The sequence below is a fragment of the Ambystoma mexicanum genome, chromosome 10, assembly GCF_040938575.1.
Source record: "Ambystoma mexicanum isolate Mex_15411 chromosome 10, UKY_AmexF1_1, whole genome shotgun sequence".
Classification (NCBI taxonomy): Eukaryota; Metazoa; Chordata; class Amphibia; order Caudata; family Ambystomatidae; genus Ambystoma; species Ambystoma mexicanum.
In genome coordinates this window covers 937,346,159-937,366,052 of record NC_090932.1, presented here as the reverse complement: position 1 = coordinate 937,366,052, position 19,894 = coordinate 937,346,159, and the positions used below count along the sequence as shown (strand labels likewise).

General features: G+C 43.3%; 1 protein-coding gene across 11 annotated transcripts in view; it reads right to left on the bottom strand.

Annotated features, from left to right (window-relative positions):
• Positions 1–12,174, bottom strand: part of TBL1XR1 (TBL1X/Y related 1) — a 1,277,138-nt gene extending 1,264,964 nt beyond the window's left edge. For 9 of the 11 annotated variants that reach the window (XM_069618704.1, XM_069618702.1, XM_069618706.1 and 6 more), the window contains exon 1: positions 11,744–12,174. The gene's annotated coding sequence lies outside the window, so the exon portion shown is untranslated. Of the gene's footprint in view, positions 1–11,505; positions 11,611–11,743 lie in introns of those variants that run through there. The other 2 variants (XM_069618710.1, XM_069618711.1) reach the window with 1 other exon arrangement.
• Between the last annotated feature and the right edge of the window lie 7,720 nt (positions 12,175–19,894).

Genomic DNA, 19,894 nt, shown 5'->3' with positions numbered 1-19,894 from the left:
CAGGTAACAAAAAACCAGAAAGAGAACGAACATAAAAGATGAGGCAACTTAATATACTTTCTAATCCTAATACACAAGTTATACAAAATGACTTTTTTCACTCCTTCCCCTTGACCCTTTGATTGGTCAGATAATGGTCGGTTGCCCGTGTTTGTTACGTTACTTTGGGGCACCTCAATTAAGTATGACCCTATGTTAAACACAGAATTCGGCGGATTTTTATTCATAAGTCACTTGTACCGCTGTGGACATCTCAGTATGGCACCCCCATACCACTGCGGGGCCCCCGTTGAATAAAATATTTTTTCTCTAATAGCATCATACACTGACGTGTGGATCAAGTCCTCGCCTTCTGCGAGGTATCTGATACACTGTATCTTTAAATAAAGGAGTCTCGCCTGCCGTTGTGCTGACATCGAGACGAATTTAATTCCGTCCTTTGGACGATCGCTTCCACTAGTTGTTGCAGCACGGCCATGGCGAGAGGATCGTTCGGTTCAGAACCGAGGAGTGCGAGGTAAGCTCCTGGATTCCATTCAGCTCACAGTGACAAGCCCGCCTTTGTTAATATTGTGCTTTTGATTAGTTCTCTGTGCCCTGCATTTTACAGACCGACTGCACATGAATTGGACAGCATGTCCTCGACTACACGGGCTTAATTTCACCTGTGTTCGAATGTTGGTATGAATTTCTTGCCGCCTCTTCACACCACGAATTAGGATTGACGCTTTTTTTGTTAAAAGGTATACAGAAACATTGCCTTTATTAAAGTTCATTCTCTTCTAAAAAGACCCTCAGATTAAACCGTCGCATTCCTCTCTCTATTTGACTTAGGACACCCTGCGAATCTGATGCCACGACGCCGTTTCTAAGTTCCACACTGGATGCCTAAATGATGTTTAGTAGAATTTCCCTCCAGTTTCGTGTATGACCTACCTGGCGACACTGGGAAGTAAGCCATTCTCTGCATGAATAAAACTGTTCTGTGCCCCGATGTTTTTTGAGCACTGCCCTTGGTAGTAATAACCTGATAAATGGTAATACCAATAGGAAAAAGAACCAATTTAAAATGACTGGCCATTTTCCATCTATTTATGTAGACTATGCCATGAATCATCTAGATGACTAGTAATCAGGTATTAGTTGCGACAATTCTGTCCCCGAAAGAGTCATTGATGGCTTTGCCTTTACTTTTTTGATCACACTCGACCCAGGAGGTACTGGTAAGGGTTGGATCTCTCTTATGTGTCACACAAGGGTATGTTAACTGTGTTCTGTTCTGTGGCAAGCACAGATTTAAAACTAGCTTGTATACAGGACAAAGATTGATAGTATATCTACATATATTTTGCAATATGAGAAATAAAATAGACAGCCAATATCAGTTTTGTGTATACATTAGAGGTTATGTATTTAAGGACATTTTAGTCCCACTTTGTAAGTCAATGTTCTGATGTCCCATGATTAATTGTATATATGTATTTTTTTAGATCTTTGACGCCAATAGTAAATTGTTCATAAGGCTCATCCTGAAGAAATGTCCTGTCCTGAAGATGGCCACTACATTTATCTTCTGTATGGACACTTGAGAAACTGTCCCATCTGATTATTGGCCGAAACATGTCGACATTTTTATCTCATTAAATGTCTAATTTTAGTCATTTTGTATAACTTTTGTATTAGGATTAGAAAGTATATCAAGTTGCCTCATCTTTTATGTTCGTTCTCTTTCTGGTTTTTTGTTACCTGTAGCCTTGCCTTATTTTCCCTGACACAAAACATTGTACTTTCATTTTTGTGCGCGTTCTTATCTGTTGATGTATTAGTTGAGTTGCCTTCTAATATGTTTGACATCCCCAATTAAAATTACTTTCATGTATGCTCACGCATGTGGCTGTCTATAGCTGCTGTCTGCACAGATTAATGCTGTCTTGTAAATGTATATATGTGTGACAATAAGTTTTCCAACCCATCTTTGAGGTTAGAGTAGTGAGGGGTACGCAATTCTCCAGTGCCAGTTCCCTGACACACATATTTCCTCGTCATTTATCCCTATTTTGAGAATTGCTCCCCCGTTAACAAAAAACGCTGGGATCGGGCCTACTTATTTAGTACTGCAATACTTATAGACAAAGCACTTCCCCTTAAGAAATATGAAGCATTTCGAAAATTTACATTGGAAATCGCTTTCCTTATGGAATGAAGAAATAGGTTATATGACCAGTATTCCTAGGATAATCGTTTGGCCATTAATAGTCAGTCAATGCATGTTTATTTGTAGTTTTTAACATCTGCGTGATTGAAGCAGGCCCTTCCTATGTCAAGTTGGAAGCTACTAGCCATGATCAAAAACACAATAACTTCACACACATGTAGAACAGATTGTTCGCCGGGAGTCAATAATCACTCAACAATGGCTGGTGTACATTTTGAGCCCAAAATATATTGCATATGTTTTGACATTTTCATCCACTTCTTGCCTTGCTTTTTCATTTCCATCTCCCTTTGCTTTCTATTCCTGTTAAATTTCCACACAATTTCATTATTATTATTACTACTACTCGCGCCTTGTATGGGAACTTATTTTTTAGGTCACCACACATCTGAATTTACTAATTTACCTAATTATGTGTACAAATGTGATACAAGCCCAAGTGTTTCATCGCTTTATTATTTAAGTTCCACTTAACTTTGATTGATGCTTTGACACTTTTATACTCAATTGTCATTACTATTTCCATTGCTTGTTCACCAACATCCATCAGTCAAGTAGGTTTATTGAGATTAGTATTTTTATCATGTTTATGACATTACTAGTCAATGCTGCAATACACGCGGTGGAGATGTTTTAGCGGTACTGCACTCATTTTGTATTCAATCTTTAAACGGTCTCCTTGATGAGATTCACGATTAAGGAGATTTCCTTTAAATTGAGCCATTTTCCTCTAGGTTGTGTTTTTGTAGGACACTGCTTGAAGGGATTCTTAGCTCCGTTCCCCCAGAAACATTTGGTGAACAAGTTGAAAAATTGCATCTTTGCATTCTAAACAGATCATTTGGATCTACCTTATCATCCTACTTCACATTTGTAAAAGAAAATATATATAATGTTTGGCTTCATACTCCTCATTGAATGGAGTGTGGACGGGGAGCCAAAAAAATACTTTTATCCAGGTGGATGGTGGCAGGTCTTATATAGCCGTTCTGTGCTTTGCTTTAGGTTTTCTTTTTTGTGGGATGGAGTAGTGTGTTCTTTACTGGATCCACTCTGGTAATTTTTTTAAATATCCAATTAGGCGGCTTCTTTCGTCGTCTTAGATATTTGGGTATTGCACAGGATTTCCTTTGTTGAATCACCGCTCGGCGTATATTTTGCAGAACGGTTTTCAGGGAATCGAAAGGTGTAGGGCTCTGTGCTTTTGACACAGGATTTGTTCGAGTTAGCTGGGAAATGGGACATTAGGTGCCTGGAAAAAGATGTAATGTAGACAGACATGTAGATAAGAATGAATTTTTCTGTTGACATGACAGGAGCTAAATCTCAGAATAGCAAATGAAGGGTGGCTGGTGGTGTGGGGTTTGTAAACCAGATTGGGAAGTTGACAGAGAGTGGTCTTTCCAAAACTGTGGGATGAGCTCCAATACCAGAGTTAAAGATCAGACAAAATGCTTGGCCATCTGTGCACACGGGTTGCTGCAATAGCTCAATGGAACCGCCAGAGCACGAAATACACAAACACCCTAGATACTTCCCGTAAAACAAATATTTCTAAAGAAGCAATCAGCTAAAGGAGTGAGTTATAGATCCCACTGGCCTAGTAGACTGCATTAATAAGCATATAACTGTGTCAAAGATAGTGGTTACTTACTTACTTACTTACAACTAAAACCAAACCAGAGCTGAAAGCGTCTGGGTTCTGGGTAACCTAGCTATCCATATGCATAACACAGGATTGGAGAGTACTGGGCCCGGACTCCAATACTTAATTGATTGTGCAGTCTCACCATGGTTCTCTGGCTGTGGAAACCCTACTTTGGTTTGGGCATGTTTTATGCATGCAGAGTTTGAGTACTTGGTCGTTGCCCTCTACTCTTCGATCAACCAACATAACATTGTGTTGCTTCCCTCCCGTGCCTTCCTCCTACTTATTACTACTCCATTTACCTTTACCTCCAGCGCTTTGCAGCTGCTCCAGGCTGATCGCTAGTCAAGAATAGCTAGTCCAAAGAGATTACAAGGTTGGGAAATGTAAGATGTTGAGGATTGAGTCAATTTGGCAAAATGGTATGCCACTCCGCACTCAAAAGCTTCTGGGAGTTTCCCTGCTAGGATACAAAGCTTGGTGTGTGAAAGGGCTTAGGCATGCCAAAACACTAACATTTGCATAGACTGTTTATTACTTAAATTTCCAGTGTGTGGGGTAATACCAGGACAGATCTCCAGGCAATTAGGGAACCGGTTGCAGCCAGCCAAACTGGCCACATGTCATTTACCCTATTGTAGTCAATGTGATGTGCTGTCAAAAGACAATGCTGAGCTAAATATACTTCGTGCAAAGATGGAGCTGAAGACAATATGGAAGTATGCCTACTTCAGGCGCACTGAAGACTGGTTTATGGAATACATGCCATGTAGTCCTAATAAGTGCGAGCTCAGATTGTAGGTTCTACTTTAAATTTAATGTATTCCAGGATTGGTCCACTAGTCGCGTGCATTGCAATTGACATCCATGACTTTTGCTGGAGCAAAAATCGGGATGGATAAACATATGGTATGGGACAAAGAGAGAAAGTACTTTGGATGGAGAAGACTGGACACGTTTAGCTAGAGTAAGAGCTTGGCTAGGGCATGAAGTTAGTTTCCAGGTGGTTCAGAAAATTATTGCTGATTGTGCTCTTGAGGACGACTCCGTTTCCATTCTTTTCTGAACTAGGGGATTCAGCATGGGCCAGTAGCCATTTTGGTGAATTTCAGAGAAATAATGTAACAGAACAATAAGTGGAAACATGTGCCAGGCTTTAAGTAAGATGTTTGCAAGGGCTTTTAAGGAAGTACGAGCAAAAGTAGGAATGCCGTCAGCAAGGAAGTAGAGGAAGAAATGGAGTACATACAAGAAAAGGATACCAATACCTATTGCAATTTGTAAGCAATGAGGAGAAACCCGATCCTCCTGGGAGAGGTTAAAGTGGCAAAGAGAAATGTTTGCTTCCCAGTGAGGATAGGACAAAGTTAGATCCTGTATTTGCTGGGAAGAAACAGATTAATACTTCATGGCACAGCGTGAGGATGTCCAGAGTATTTGGTTATGCCCAAATAGTGGGAGAAAGGTTGAGAGCAGTCCAGGGTAGGGGATCCAATGGCTTAAGCAAAAAAAAAACTGTGGAGGCCACAGTCAAACGTTACAACAAAGAGGTAGTATTCCTCTGCCACGTTCGTATTGGAGGAGCTCTCAACCGTGGTCTTCTGAAAGGACTTGGATCAACAGACAGGACCTGCCACTGCAAGCCCAGCAGGTGCAGTGGGTCTTCCAGGGGCGTTTAAGCCTTCCTGTTTCTGCAGTTGAAGGCCAGGTTGCAGGAATTGAGGAGTCCAGTAAGGGCGTTGACACATATAACCACTTGATTGCACCAAAAGGATTCTTTGACAAAAGGGTTTGGATTCAATTATCATTGTGGGAATTAAGGTGCAAAAAGCAGACCGGCCAAGTTCAACAAGTTTACAAAGGAGCAATGAAAACCACCTCTGAAAGACAAATTGGCATTCTGCCTTCTGAATGGCCAGCCAATAAAGAGGAGCGCAACCCCATCAAATATTTGCTAGTGATGGGAGAGGGAGCAACCAGACGTGGACTCCCTGCTCACTGTGTTTAGAGAGGCACAGCTTCACCTCACTGATGATGCCCAACAAGGCTGAAACACGTGTATGGGGTTGCTGGTGGTACTCTTGTTCAGAGAGGAATTGCCATAGCATTTCGGTGCTGGACTGCCCATGTGGGCGGGACAAAGACTGATATGCAAATGGATATTTCCCATCTGTGAAAGGTACAGTGAGCAAAAAGCGTGCGCTCCAAACTCTCATCTCAGAGCAGGTTATCATGCCTTGTTCTTTCTGGAGAGGAGCGCCTGCTACCTTTTGTTTGAAATTTTGTTTTGTGATGGGAGAGGGAAGCTGCTTCTCCCCAAACAGGGCCTTGCCCACTGGCAAACACTGGAAAAGGATCATCTTTGTAGCTGCAAACCCACCTCTTCCCTCCACTACATCTGCATCAAAGCAGCCAGTCAACAACTGCAAGAATAACCAGAGGCAGAAGACAAATCCAGTTAGTGTGTGTCTAGATAGGGCCTATACTTCATCTTTTGATCCAACAAACTTCTCCACCATGATCAATAACAATGTTACGCAAGAGCTATTGTGCCCTTTACACGTCTGTTTCTACTGTCTTCCTACCACCTCTGATCGGAAAGTATTTCATGACCATCCAAACAGCACCACTTTTTTCTGCCTCCATTGTCTTCCTTCCAAAAGAGAATCTTACAACAATACTAAGGATCTCGCCATGGTTGAGCCTAAATATTACACGGAAATGACTGCGCACATGTAGACTAAAGTCTAAACAGTACCACCTGTGCAAAAGGAATCGTTTTTGTGAATGTGTGTAAATATAAGCACAGAAATCTGGATAGACCCATGTTTCTGTGCTAGAATTGTACCCGTTCACAAAAAGAATCATTATTGCACAGAGTACTGTTTGCATGAATAGTACGGTTTACACAAAAGATAGTGCTGTTTACACATAATCGGTCCGGCCTGTGCAATATCGTAAACTGTTGTTAATCATGCCTGTACAAGGCGGGCAGCATTTTATTTTATTTTTTTTGCCATGTAACTTTTTATTAGCATTTTCAAAACACTTCAACAATTTTTAACCCCCCCCTGCCCCTTTTTTGGTCCGATCCTGGTTCTTCGTTAGTTCCTTACCCCCTCCTTCATTGACCACCTCTTCCATTGAGTCTTGGACCCCCTTAGAGTGGTGGAGTCCCTTCTTTTTTTGGGAAGTCAGCAAGTAAGCCTACTTTGGCCCCCTTTGGGCAATTGTCCCCGAGTAATTACAGTAACCCCGAAAGTCTCATTCTCCTCGGGCACCAGATCACCCTGGCTCCTTTCTGTAGGAACCCCAGCACCAGTGTCCAATCCTCCAAATAACCTTGCTGATCTCCTTGCAAGGAACAAGATACGCATGCCAGAGCCGCAAAGTTCCACACTTTTCCCACCCATTCGTGTTCCGTGGGGGTCGTGGGGGGATCTTTGATTTCCACTTTTTGTGCAAGTACCAATGCTCCTGCCATCATCAAGATCACGTATACTTTACGTTCTGCTCTCGTGGGCAGATCCTCCAAAACTCCTCCTAAACCCACCACTGCCATCCCTCTGTTACCCCTTCCCTTTTCTCCCAGGGTTTACTCTAGTGCCTCATGAATTACCTCCCAATAGGCTTGGATGCGTGGGCAATCCCACCAAATATGGCTCCAGGTACCCTCCGGCATAGATCGGGACTGTGGGGTAGATTCTGTGAAGTTTTTCCGGGGTTAGGTGCCATTGTACCATGATGTTTAGCCATATTTCTTGGCTTTGAAGGGACCTCGTCGGTTTGGGGCTATTGGCCCATAATTTTTTCTAATCTGATTCTTCTATGACTTGGCCTACTGCCCCTTCCAAACTAGCATTTTATTTCTATTGTATACAGCAAAAAAAAAAAAAAAGAAGAAAACGTTAACCTTTGCAACACCTAATTCAAAAATATAATAAGTTAAAACATAGAAATGACATACAACACATAAAGGGCAGCAGTGAGAATAAAATGACATAATACAAAATAATCCCACAATTCTCTTCCATAAACAATCCTCGCGCACATAAAGGACATGATAAATGAATTGCCAAAAATAAAGCATCCGATAAAGGGTAGGGCACTGTAGCAGCATATGTTTCCATAGTTCCAGCTCATTTTTATTGCACAAAGTCGACAAAAAGCATTCTCCCTGGCAATCAGTCCTCTTTTCACCAGTAGCGCTCTTCTTGGTATAATATTTACACAAAATCTAAGCAAGATTTGCACGCAAATTGACTAGGGAAATGAGCCAAGTGCGAAGCAGACACACCCATCTTTTTATGTTCCAATTCAAGGAGTTTCAAGGATTCCAGATCATGCATCTCCTCTATAGTGTGGATCCAATCACCCTATAGAATGCCAATTTAACCTTTGCAGATCAGTTAATTCTCCTAATGAGAAATCCATCCCTTGCAAGATCTGGCGAAAGTCCATCAAGTCATTAACAGTACTATTCTGTTGCATCCCCCCAACAGTGCATTCAGCTCTACATATAGGGAATTCTCCGGGGAACACACAATCTTTTCCACCAGTCCCAAGATCTTCCATTTCATTTAGGCCCAATTTGTACCTAATAAATGCACATTGAGTAACAGTTTGGCTAGACCAGGGCCTGCGGCCATATTAAAGCCTCGAACTTCCACCAGCGTTCTATGTCCCGAGCGGCATTAACTCCCCCATACAGCAATTTTTGTACTATTATGCCCTCGTAGTACTGGATTAGAGGGATTACTGAAAATGTACCAAATGTCTTTATTAGCCTTAGTTGACCACCTAAGAGGGTCGCCTTCCTCTGCAGAAACTTCCAAAGTTTACGTTTTATAGACATATTCAAAACAGGAATGTCCCAATATACCCTTACTAATCGTTCATGGTTAACCTGTCAGGTTAAACTCTGCACCCTCTTAGAAAGGGAGAACTGAATAACTTTGGTTTTCGTGGTATTTATAATCATGTCACTCGCTGTTGCATAATTCCCAAATGCTGTTCTCAGCCTCTACAGGCCAATACCAGTAGTGTCAAACTGCAATAAATCATCTAGGATAAGAGAACCAACTATAACGTTGGCATGCCAACTTTGGAGATATTTAGGCTGCTTTATCTAAAACCTCCCCCAAATAGGCCATAAACAGATTAAAAAGACAAGGGGCCAATAAGCACCCTTGTCTCAATCCTACATATGTCTCCATTTTGTTTGTTAGGTTGCCATCCAAATCCAGTTTTACCTGTATATTAGAGCATTCATTAAGTTTAATTATAATTGAAAGCAGGTCTACATCAATCCCCCAGCTGGCTAGTTTTCTTCAAAGTCTGTCTTGTTTCATTGTGTCACAGGCCGCTGTATTGACAAAGTGAAAACAATAATTTTCTAGACCAGGCCATCTCTTGTATACATTTTAGCATCAACCCATTCAATGATGTACGAAGGCCTCTTCGAAACCTGATCTGATTCTGTTTTAATATCTCATTCTGTAGTACCCAAGTTTCCAGATGAGATGGGACCAAGGAAGCAAACATTTTTCAATAAGCATCCATGGGTGTCAACAAAAAAAAGGATCAAATGCCAAAAGGTGAGAGTGCATTCGACCAAAAAAGGATTGACTTTTTTTAAATGTATATTATTTTTTTTGCTCTAGTTTAGCTTTAAAAAGGTGTTTTTACACCAAAAACAGGGGTTTGTAGGGGGGGAACCCCCCCCAAAAAAAAAAAATGTCGATCCTTTTTTCGGTCGAATTGACTCGACCCTTTTGTTTCGATACTATAACCTATAACCGCATCCATGATCATAATTGAGCAATAGTTTTTTGGATCAGAACAGAGGCCTTGCTTATGAATGGGGATCACATATGATGTTGAAGCTTTAGGAAAGATATTGGTTTCAATTATCTGTTTAAAATATATATTAAAGATTATTGGCCATTGGTGTGGAGACGCTTTAAACAACAGGTTAGACAATTGGGTTATGCCCCCATTGCTCTAGATGCACTTGCTTTCTGTATATTATTAACTGGTATATCATTCCTATCAATTGAGGCCATTGAGCAGGATGCTCTGTTATGTACTGCATCCTGTATATGGGGTTGTTCTAAGTTTTTCCCCCCTTTAAAAAGTTCACCCACACTATTTCTTCTATACAGTTTGCTTGTACTGCAACTTGACTAATTCCCAATTAGGGCAACATTTACTGATTCCCTACGGAATCCCACATCTCTGCTGCATGAAGATCCAATGTGGCGGACATGCATGCAGTTCTGTCGCAAAGAGCGGATGTGGAAGGTGGTCTTCAGGCACTGCTTCTCGGTTCTGTGTGATAGAACCATGAGCATCGCACAGTAAATTCTCTCTGTGCAAGGATCAAAATGAACCACAAACAATTCACGCCAACATGTTAGGAATTCCTCAAACCATTGCTACTCTCACTGGGTTTTTCTCTGCCAAACTTCATCATATGTCATTTAAACTAGGCAAAACTGTACATCCTTGGCCATAAAATAGTCCCTGGGAGACTAAAATAGACGAACAGTAATAGTTGTCCTCCATTTTGATGTTGTAATACATCCTGTGTATTTTGGACACACGCGTGAAGTCCCTAGAAAGTTTTACATTGACCGCCCCACTTGCAATGTTGAATTTGCCTACATTTCCCCCCCTCAAACGTCATTTCCAAATTGTTGGCCAGTACCAGGAATTAATTGCCTGAAAATCATGATCCAACTTTTATTTGCATTTTAGCAACAAAAATACAAATCCCAACAACACTTTTCATGGAACTTCAAATTACAAAATTCACCTCACCATGTCATAGCAAGACTAGCAGAACGTGTGTAGGTGATGATAGAAGTCAGGTGCCCCTACATCCCACAGTGCTCTAGCTTTCAATTCGAAAAGCCCTGTCTTTCCCATGTGACAGGAAGGCTGCTTTGGGCACCTTTGACCCAGAAGGCTACTTTTCACAGTATAAAGAGCTCAGCCTACCCACTAACAGCATGACGTATCAAGATAAGAGAAAACAAAGCCTGACATTACTAGTCAACAATTAGGCCCACGACACGCCCTCCTACAACTTGTTCCGTCAATAAACGACCAGGACACCGATAAACGACATTGTGTGTGTTGACCATTTAGAATGGAGGGGGTATCTTAAATGAATCACTGAACAATCTAAATATGTTCAACATGATAATATAAACACACCGACCTATATTATAGAGAATACTTAAAGATACATGTATAACCTCCTCGGTTAGCAACGATGGGTGTGCAGTTGGAACACCAGCATCAAAACATCTTAGTGGAAACTAAGTGTGAGAGAAATTCTTTTCTCCCCTCCCCCACTCCAGCCTGAGTTTCTAACGCATTGCCACTCCACCAGTGTCCTTAAACACAATTTATTGCACTGTATCTTTGTAAAAACCAGTGCACCACGGTCACGCGCTGTTCTCGGTGCCTAAATGACATTAATTTTGCCCGAAACGCACACATTTCTAAAAATAGGCGAAGGGAGACAGCCCTGTGATGGCTGCTTGCTCCCATTTTCTGCAAAGAAGCCCATTCCACGCGCTTTCCCGAGAAAATAAGACCCGCAGCTGCGAAGGCAAGCAGGAAAATGACTTACTTTTAAATTATATTGGACGATGGCGGGCTTCCAAGGGGCACTAACAGCACATGAAGCTTCCTGGCTGAAAATATGTGTGTGTTGCACTGCCCATCCCCCACCTCAACTACAGTAAAGCTGCTCACACTGCGCTGGGCAGTTCCTGGATGAAACGTCCTCAATCAAACCACACCTATGCATGGCAGGGTCACTTGTACGGCACATTTGACATTTTCACAGTAAACACCACGTCACGTACCTTGGAGATGCTGCTTGCCGGGGCTCCCCTCCTCTGCAGGCAGAATGTCCCCCTTTTGTTGATGTCAGAATGTTGCCATTTTCAGCCACGGCCCGGGCAGGGAGGGGGTGGGGGTGGAAACCGGCGACCGGGTCCAAGAAAAAAAAGTGATTTTCTTTTTGTGATTAGAATGGGAAGGGGAATTGAGGCAGAATGTAAAGCTGTTACTAAGAGAAAGAGCCAAACGGTTCGGAGCAGCCAACGGCTCTCAGACACTCAGCGCTGGGAGGGTGACCAGCCAGGCAGAAATGGGGTAGGCCAGCAAAATAAGCTACACAGCACAACAAACCAGCAGGGTTGGAAATCCACGGCGGTCCCATTTTCAAAAGATGGGAACAAAACACCGCTGTCGATTTATCTGCCTTTCATTGCGCACCAGTTAGCGAAGATGAGACAAGCTCCACACTTAAAGGAACAAGGCTACTGCAATTATAGCAACGAAACACAGACGCACTAAACCGCAGAGGGGGATTTTTCAGGCAAAACAAACTGCGTGTTCCTGTAAGCAGGAGACCAAGGTTTTCTCCTAACGCTCCCAATTACATGTTGCAAGCCATTGCACGCATTTAAATACGCGTGCATTCAAGCACACGTTTAAGAATGCTCGAATGTCTCGGATTCAAGTATAAAATCAAGGCAACTTTTAACATATAATCGTTGAGAAGGCCATTATATAACCGTAGCATTTCTTACATATGGCATTTTGTCACCTAACAAGTAGACGCACGTTCTTACACTGACACAGTTTTACGAGAGCCACAGAAATGTGGAGATTATGTAATGTTATGTATAGCGCCTTACCCATTGTATTGACCGCGAAGAGCTTTGGGTTGTCTGGGCGTTTTGAGCCTGAACGTACATGCTAATCATTGCATTACAGAAGCTATACATTTACTATTGATTGCAAATGCCACGCGTTGGCAGAGATGTAGTACTGTTAATTACTTCTCGTTTATTTTGGGCGTAGGATGCTGTGTGATATGCCACGTCCGTGAACATGTGCGTTCTGGCATTGACCGAATGTGTGGGACTCAGCCAACTACAACGTGGGCACTGAGCTAAAAGGCGGAGCAAGAAACATGTATAAACGCAGTTTTGTAACCACAGAGCAACAGACCACAGTTGAGCACTCTGCAATGCTTTAAAAGCACAATAAATGAACATGTGGCCAACATTACATGTTTAAGCATTAGCTTAACATGCATGAAAAAAAACTGCATTGGGCTGCAGGAGAACGACATTACATTGCACTATACATTCACATGACAATTGTTGACAGATATGACTACTGTAAGATTGTATTTAGCAGCTTCACGAGTTGGCTGCTGGGTGCTGTGCGCTGATGATTGCTATCTCAGTGAATATTTGTGTGACGAAATGACTACTACTCTGCAGGAGAACAGCTACTAAACCAGCCCTGATCCCAATTACAAAGGAAAACAGGCACAGCCCAACTATGCTTGTGTGGTTGCGCAGGTCTGAGGGCAGGATATATATCTTCAGGGGCAGAGTGTGTGAGCTGATAACAGCAGCAACCTAAACAGCAATAGTGCAAATTCACCAAAATAAAAGAATGTCCAATCAAGGTTCTACAAAAATATAGACTTTTACCTAAACAATAAGCGCCAAGCTGTGGGGTCATTACCACTTCAGGTAATGACCTGGGGTCCATAGTTACAGGCCCAAGCGAAGCAACGTCAGAGCTGATGTCGGAACTGCAGCAGGAACACTACTGTTCCCGATACAGCCAACTGACATGGTCGCAGAAGGTACGTGGAGAGGGTGTGGGAGGTGCCTTGTGTGGAAAAGGGGAGCACGGAGAAGAGCACTTACCTGCTGAACCTGCCGAGGGATGTTGGGTGGCTGCCACCACCCCCAACCGAGGTACTAATTAAACAATAAAAATGCCAATAACTAAACTAAAACACAAGAAAAAAACCCACCCCTGTGTTGGGATGCACGTTCAATGTCCCAACGCGGGAAAGAAGTTTGCGTTGCACACATTGTATTAGATCAATGGTGTGGCTGGGTTAGATGCAATGTTGCAATTTTGTATGTGTTCGGTGTAGTTAGAGGAATTGGCATAAGTGTTACTTAGGTTTAGTTCTGGATACATTATTGATTTGCATCATGTAATAACATAATCAGAAGTTGTGTGTGAACAATGTTATTGTGCAATGTACAATGTCTAGTGCCTAGCGGTGGGAAGCGATGAACTTTGCAGATACAAGAATAGAAATCGGAAGGGAATACCACTGTGAGGGGATATGGTAGTCTTGAACAATGTATACGTGGGACTTGACAATGTCTCAGATTGAAGACATGTTTTGGGATTTGATGAAAGTAGGGGTTTGTTGCGTGTAATATGGAAATATCGCAGAACGCAGTTCTCTCATAGGTGGAGTTTGTTTATGCTGCAGAGCGTTTGGTTTATGGTGATGAAGTTTGCCTGTGCTTGAGAGATGAGTGACTGGGTCAAGTAAGGTGGAAGGAATCAGACTGCATTTGGGCAGATGTTGATAACATTGCATTCGGGAAGTGCTTGAGGAAGTGCTACTTCGTTACCACGCTATTTGGATTACCCTATTCCATTTTCAATAACGTGAATACTCACTGTGTGCTAAGCCCTGCCTTCCTATCCAGAATTCCACATTCATTGAACGTGTGCATTCGGGAAGTGCTACTTCACTACCCCCGCTATTTGGATTACTTGCTGTGGACTCTATTCCATTTTCAACAACGTGGTATGAATGACATTATACATCAGTTCCAAATTGCTCTAAGGAACTTCACTGCTTGAAGGGCTGATACTATGTATAATAATTCCCTATTTTTGTTTTTATTTTCCTTATAGAATACTCACTGTATTCTAACCCTGTCTTCCTACCCAGAAATCGCGTGCATTCGGGAGTGCTACTTCGCTACTTAGCTGCGTAGCTGCCTATGGCCTCGGCCTCCCCTTCTATACTACAACTGAAAGGGGTGTCTTCTGTAAGCTCTTGTTCGGTTTGCAGAGTGTGTCCGCTTTATATGCGAATTTTGCCTGCTTTACTCTATGTCCATGTCTAACGGACTGTTTACTCTGAAATCTTCCATGCCAACTGAAACGAGTAAATTAGTGATGCAATTAAAACGAACACCGCGCACAACTCCTGCCGCACTGTCTATACCAAAGAAATGGTTACCTATGGGACCTTCGGCAGTGAAATTGCACACTTTCGATACGTGATTTTTATCACCCAGACCGCCCGATGCATGTAACTCAAACTACAGGAAAATTGTGTGACTCTTATCTGTAATGTGGCCTCATTGGGTGTAAAGTCACTAAATACCAATCCCTCCCCTATGCTGATAGCTACCCCACCAGACTAATGGTGCCTGGGTTTACGGATACTCTAGAGGAACGTGCAGATTCAGCCACACCACTTGCAAACCCGCCGTCACTCCTAGACACCGTAGACCAAAGTAAAAGTGTGCATAAACAAGAGAACAATTTAGAATTGCTTATGTCTAATAAAGAGTCGATCATTCTTAACACTATAGCAAACACTGGTGCCAATTCCCCAAATGCTTTTTTTTTTTTATTTTATTATTTATTTGTTTATGGTTTTACAAAGAAAACCTTTACAAAATATAAAAAGGAATGACATTTTAGTTGTGTTTTGATAGGATCTGGCAGTTTTCCAGGACCCTGACAACAGCCGTAGTAAGCATGACTTCTTGACCAGAAATCAGTCTATCCCAAAAGGAGTCCTGTGTTAGGGTCTCTTCTCTATGGACAAATCTTCCGAGCAACTGCACTCTTGCCCTCCAAGTACCCTCGCATTCTAACAGCAAATGTCTCAATGATTGTAAGTTCGGTAGGACACAAGACCTGCAGAGCTTTTTGGCCTTATCGCTCTGGTTTCTTTTGGCCAAGATTTCTCCAGTGTGGGCCAGATTCAATCTTAATCTAAGAAAATTATTTCGAATCTTATGATCCGGGAATTTTTGAAGATATCGTGGTAGTGTGCCTGCTTTTCTCTCGACTTTCAAAAAGAGGTTCGATGGTTTCAAAAGTCTGACTCCCTCGATCGTGCGGATCCAGTCACATATTTCAAGTTGTTTTTTGATTTTCAGAGGATTAACGAGGAGTATTTCTGTTTTTAAATTCAGCCTCAATAAAATTTCGTCCACTTTTCTCTCCAGTCCAAGAAGTTGTTTCGATTTACCCTTTTTATGATGTTCGTTTACGTCGAAAAAGAGGGTAAGAGGTCTGGCAAGGATGATGTCCCGGTAAAGCGACAAGAGCTTCCAGTCCGCACGACAACCCAAGGAGATCAGACCCAGTTCGAATCTCAGACTGGAGAGGGGGGTGCAAGCGGGTGGATGTAATACCGCTTTCCACACCCTACCCTCAATTTTGTTCCATTCGAAGTTCCAAAGCAAAGGTTTCGCTTCTAAGCCGTAGAGGAGGATTGGTACCGCTTTGCCGATATAGAATTTAACAAGTGGGGATAGTGAAAATCCGCAGAATTTCCCATTTAAGTTCTTCATCTGAGCTAAGGGGAACCACCACCAAGTGGAGTATTGTATTTGAGCGGCTTGGAAATCTAGATGGATCCTCAGTCTCTTAAGTCTTGTTAAGTCTATTCCCCAAATGCTACAACTCAGCCACAGGTAGCCCACGACGCAACGTCTGAACCAGTAACAACGAATTCAAAAGCAGCTAAATAATTTGCATCTCCTTACCAAAATCTGATGACCGTATGATTTCCCCTTTCATTGGTAGACTGCGGGCAGACACTTCAATGCCTGCTTTGCCACCCCAGTCATGTAGATATGACCTTTCGCAATCCCCGATTATGTTTCACCAGCATTCACACATTTCATCAGCACTGTCTATATCATTCTCCAAGCCCACTACACGTAAACTGTGGGGGGCCTCAGTTCCGTTGCCAACGACTCCCGCTCGCCCATCGATTCCACTGCTCTTATGGCCATAATTAAGTTGTTTGAAGCCTTAGATAGAAAAGTGAATAATCAAACAGCACTTCTTGCACAACTTCCTCAACGTGATATAGGAGAGCATATATGTTTGCCGTTTAATACGGCGTCTTCTACTGTTAAGCCCATGCCTCCCACAGATCTGGCCCTTGTTCAAACATCTACCTTGCATGCACAAATGTTAAAAGATGCGAGTGGTGTTCTAACGTCTGCACATGGAGCTCCTCTGCTGAGCGAGCATGTAATCTGTGAAAATAACACTAGCGCGCTGACACTCTGCATCCACAGTCAACGCAGGCGCTGGCACAAAAAGCCATAGAATTGGTCAAACCCAATGAGGGGCCATCTAAGGAAACATTTAAAATCTTTACACCTCACACAAAAAAGTCAGCGAAAAATACTCCTACTACAAAGAAGACCAAATGTCGAGCCAGAGTCCCCATAGTGGTCGCCGCCTTGGATGCGAAGAAGGCCTTCCACTTGGTGGAATGGCCCTTTCTATTCTAAGTATTGCGACGTTCAGGTCTGGGCCTGACATATCTTCAATGGGTCTGACTGTTATACACGGCCCCTCAGGCAGCGATATATTCAAACAGGCACCTGTCGGAGTGCATCACGCCATCTCGTGGCACCAGACAGGGGTGCCCGCTGTCCCCTATCCTCCCTGCCTTGGCCATAGAAACTCCTGCCTGCCACCTGAGGGAATACCATATACATAGAGGGGTCAGACTACACTCGCACTCCTCAATCCTGTCAATATATGCTGACGACATGCTACTATATCTGAAACACCCAAAGGTCAACCTGCAACCGGTCTTAGAGACTATTCAACAATATGGCACAATATCCAGCCTTCGTATAAACTGGGCTAAATCAGAGTTGTTACCACTGACCCCAGCGGTTCGCCAGGAGGATATAATGGGCGACTTTAGATGGTGCCTGCTAGGCATGAAATACCTGGGATTTCATGTCTTCACCTCCCGCTATCCCAACAATGACAACAATTATATGAAAGTGCTAGCACAAATGGAACATAGAGTGGAGACCTGGATCTGACTACCCATCTCACAGGTAGCCCGGATGTCCCTAGCAAAATGATACTGCTCCCAAAATTCCTATACATCTTCACTAATGCCCCAATTTGGCTTACCAAGGGCTTCTGGACAAGACTTAAGAGACTGAGGATCCATCTAGATTTCCAAGCCGCTCAAATACAATACTCCACTTGGTGGTGGTTCCCCTCATTCGACCTCCCACATGTCTCATTAGAAAAGGCGATCATGGCCCCAGACGACCGGAAGGGTCTCCTGTGGAAAGCTCCCCCCACGTGGGACTGTGCCTAAATCCAACCAACAGCAGTCACTTGTAAAGCATGGCAAACAGCCGCAGGTGTAATGGGTCTAACTGCCTCTTATTCTCCCGACTTCGCCATCTACAAAATCAGGAGCTTGCCCCTCACACATGAGTCACTATTCCAGACACTGTTCGGGAAGCTGGGGATTTGTTCGCTGGGGGATCTTGTGATTGACTGGGAATTGATATCATGGGAGGCCTTACTGTCACGGGTGGGGAGTTCACTACAGTTACAATGTTTTTATAATACAGGCTGTGTGAAGCCCTTAAGGCGATATTTATTTATTTATTGGTCATTTGCAAGGCGCTTATACAATTAGGAAAAACTTTTCAAAGCGCCCACAAGGCAAAGGGTGGGGACAGGGGAAGGAATACAATGAATTACAACAAAGATGAATAATTGGATTAATAGTGCTACAAAGAATGAGAATAGCAGGGAGGGGAGACAAACCTACTGTGCCTTGTGAGTGTTCAGAACATGCAAGTGCAGAAGGGAGGGGGGTAAGGGATAGGTGCTGTGGTGCTCATGGAGAAGTGCTCAGGATGAAGTGCATAAGAAGAGAAGAACGTAAGTGCAACCTCCCATGGGAGCCAAAGTAAGTGCAATAAAAAATAGACAGCGGCTGGGATGAGAGATGTGGGGGGTCAGGGCCCCAAGGATACATAAGGGCCCTGCACAACAGTCACACTACTGTATGATTAGCTGGGAGGAGAGGAGGTGAAGGAAGAGGTTAAGAGAAAGGTCTTGAGGCTTTTTCAGAACTTAAGGAGGTCCTGCTCAAGTTGCAGAGGGAGCGGGAGGCTATTCCACAGAAGGGAGCCCACCAAGGAAAGTGATTGACCACCTGTTCTCTGTTTAGCAAACCGCTTCACACACAGGGAGTTGGTGCCAGAGGAACGCAGGGGTCTAGAAGGGGGATATTTGGTCACGAAACGTTGAAGATAGAGTGGTCCTCAGCCCCAGATAGCCTTGTGGATGATACAGAGGGATTTGAATTTAATCAGTGCTGCGACCGGGAGACAGTGAAGGCTTTGTAGGGCAGGAGAGATGTGGTCTGTGGGCTTGAGGCCAACGATAAGTCGTGCTGCTCTATTCTGGGTTAGCTGGAGGGGTTGCAGGGTGGATGAAGGAAGATTAAGGAAGAGACTATTGAAATAGACTAGCCTGGAGAGGACCAGAGCATGGGTAACATTGAGTCTCTGGGGGAAGGTGAGGAAGGGTAGAGTTCCTTGGAGAAGGAAGAGCTGAAAGTGGGACTTCTTGGTGATGTCCTGAATATGAGGGATGAAGGAAAGGGAGGAGTCGAAAGTTGACTCCAAGGTTCCTGGCTTCAGAGGAGAGGGTAAAGGGGGAGCCCATGGAGGAAGGCCAGAGTGAAGGGAAGAAGTCGAGTGCAGGGGACCCAGATAAGTATCGCTGCCCTATATGGCCAGACTACCCCCGTGCTCCACCGATATCGCAAGTTTTGCAAAGCATCACCACCTCGATACCGTCCAGGCCACATGTCTCTAACATATATAAACTTGCCCGGGCACAGAAGATCCCACACCCCGATAGATTGCACACCCGATGGGAGGTTGCACTTGACAAAACATTCACAGATGCCTGTTGGTCACTGATTTGTCATCAAACAAAATCACCTTCCCTGAATAACCGTTTGCGACTGGCACACTGCAAATTCTTACACCAAGCTTATTACTCCCCACTAAGGCTGCACAGATTCTACACTAACAGATCACCTGCATTTACCAGGTGTTCTCAGGAACTGGCCA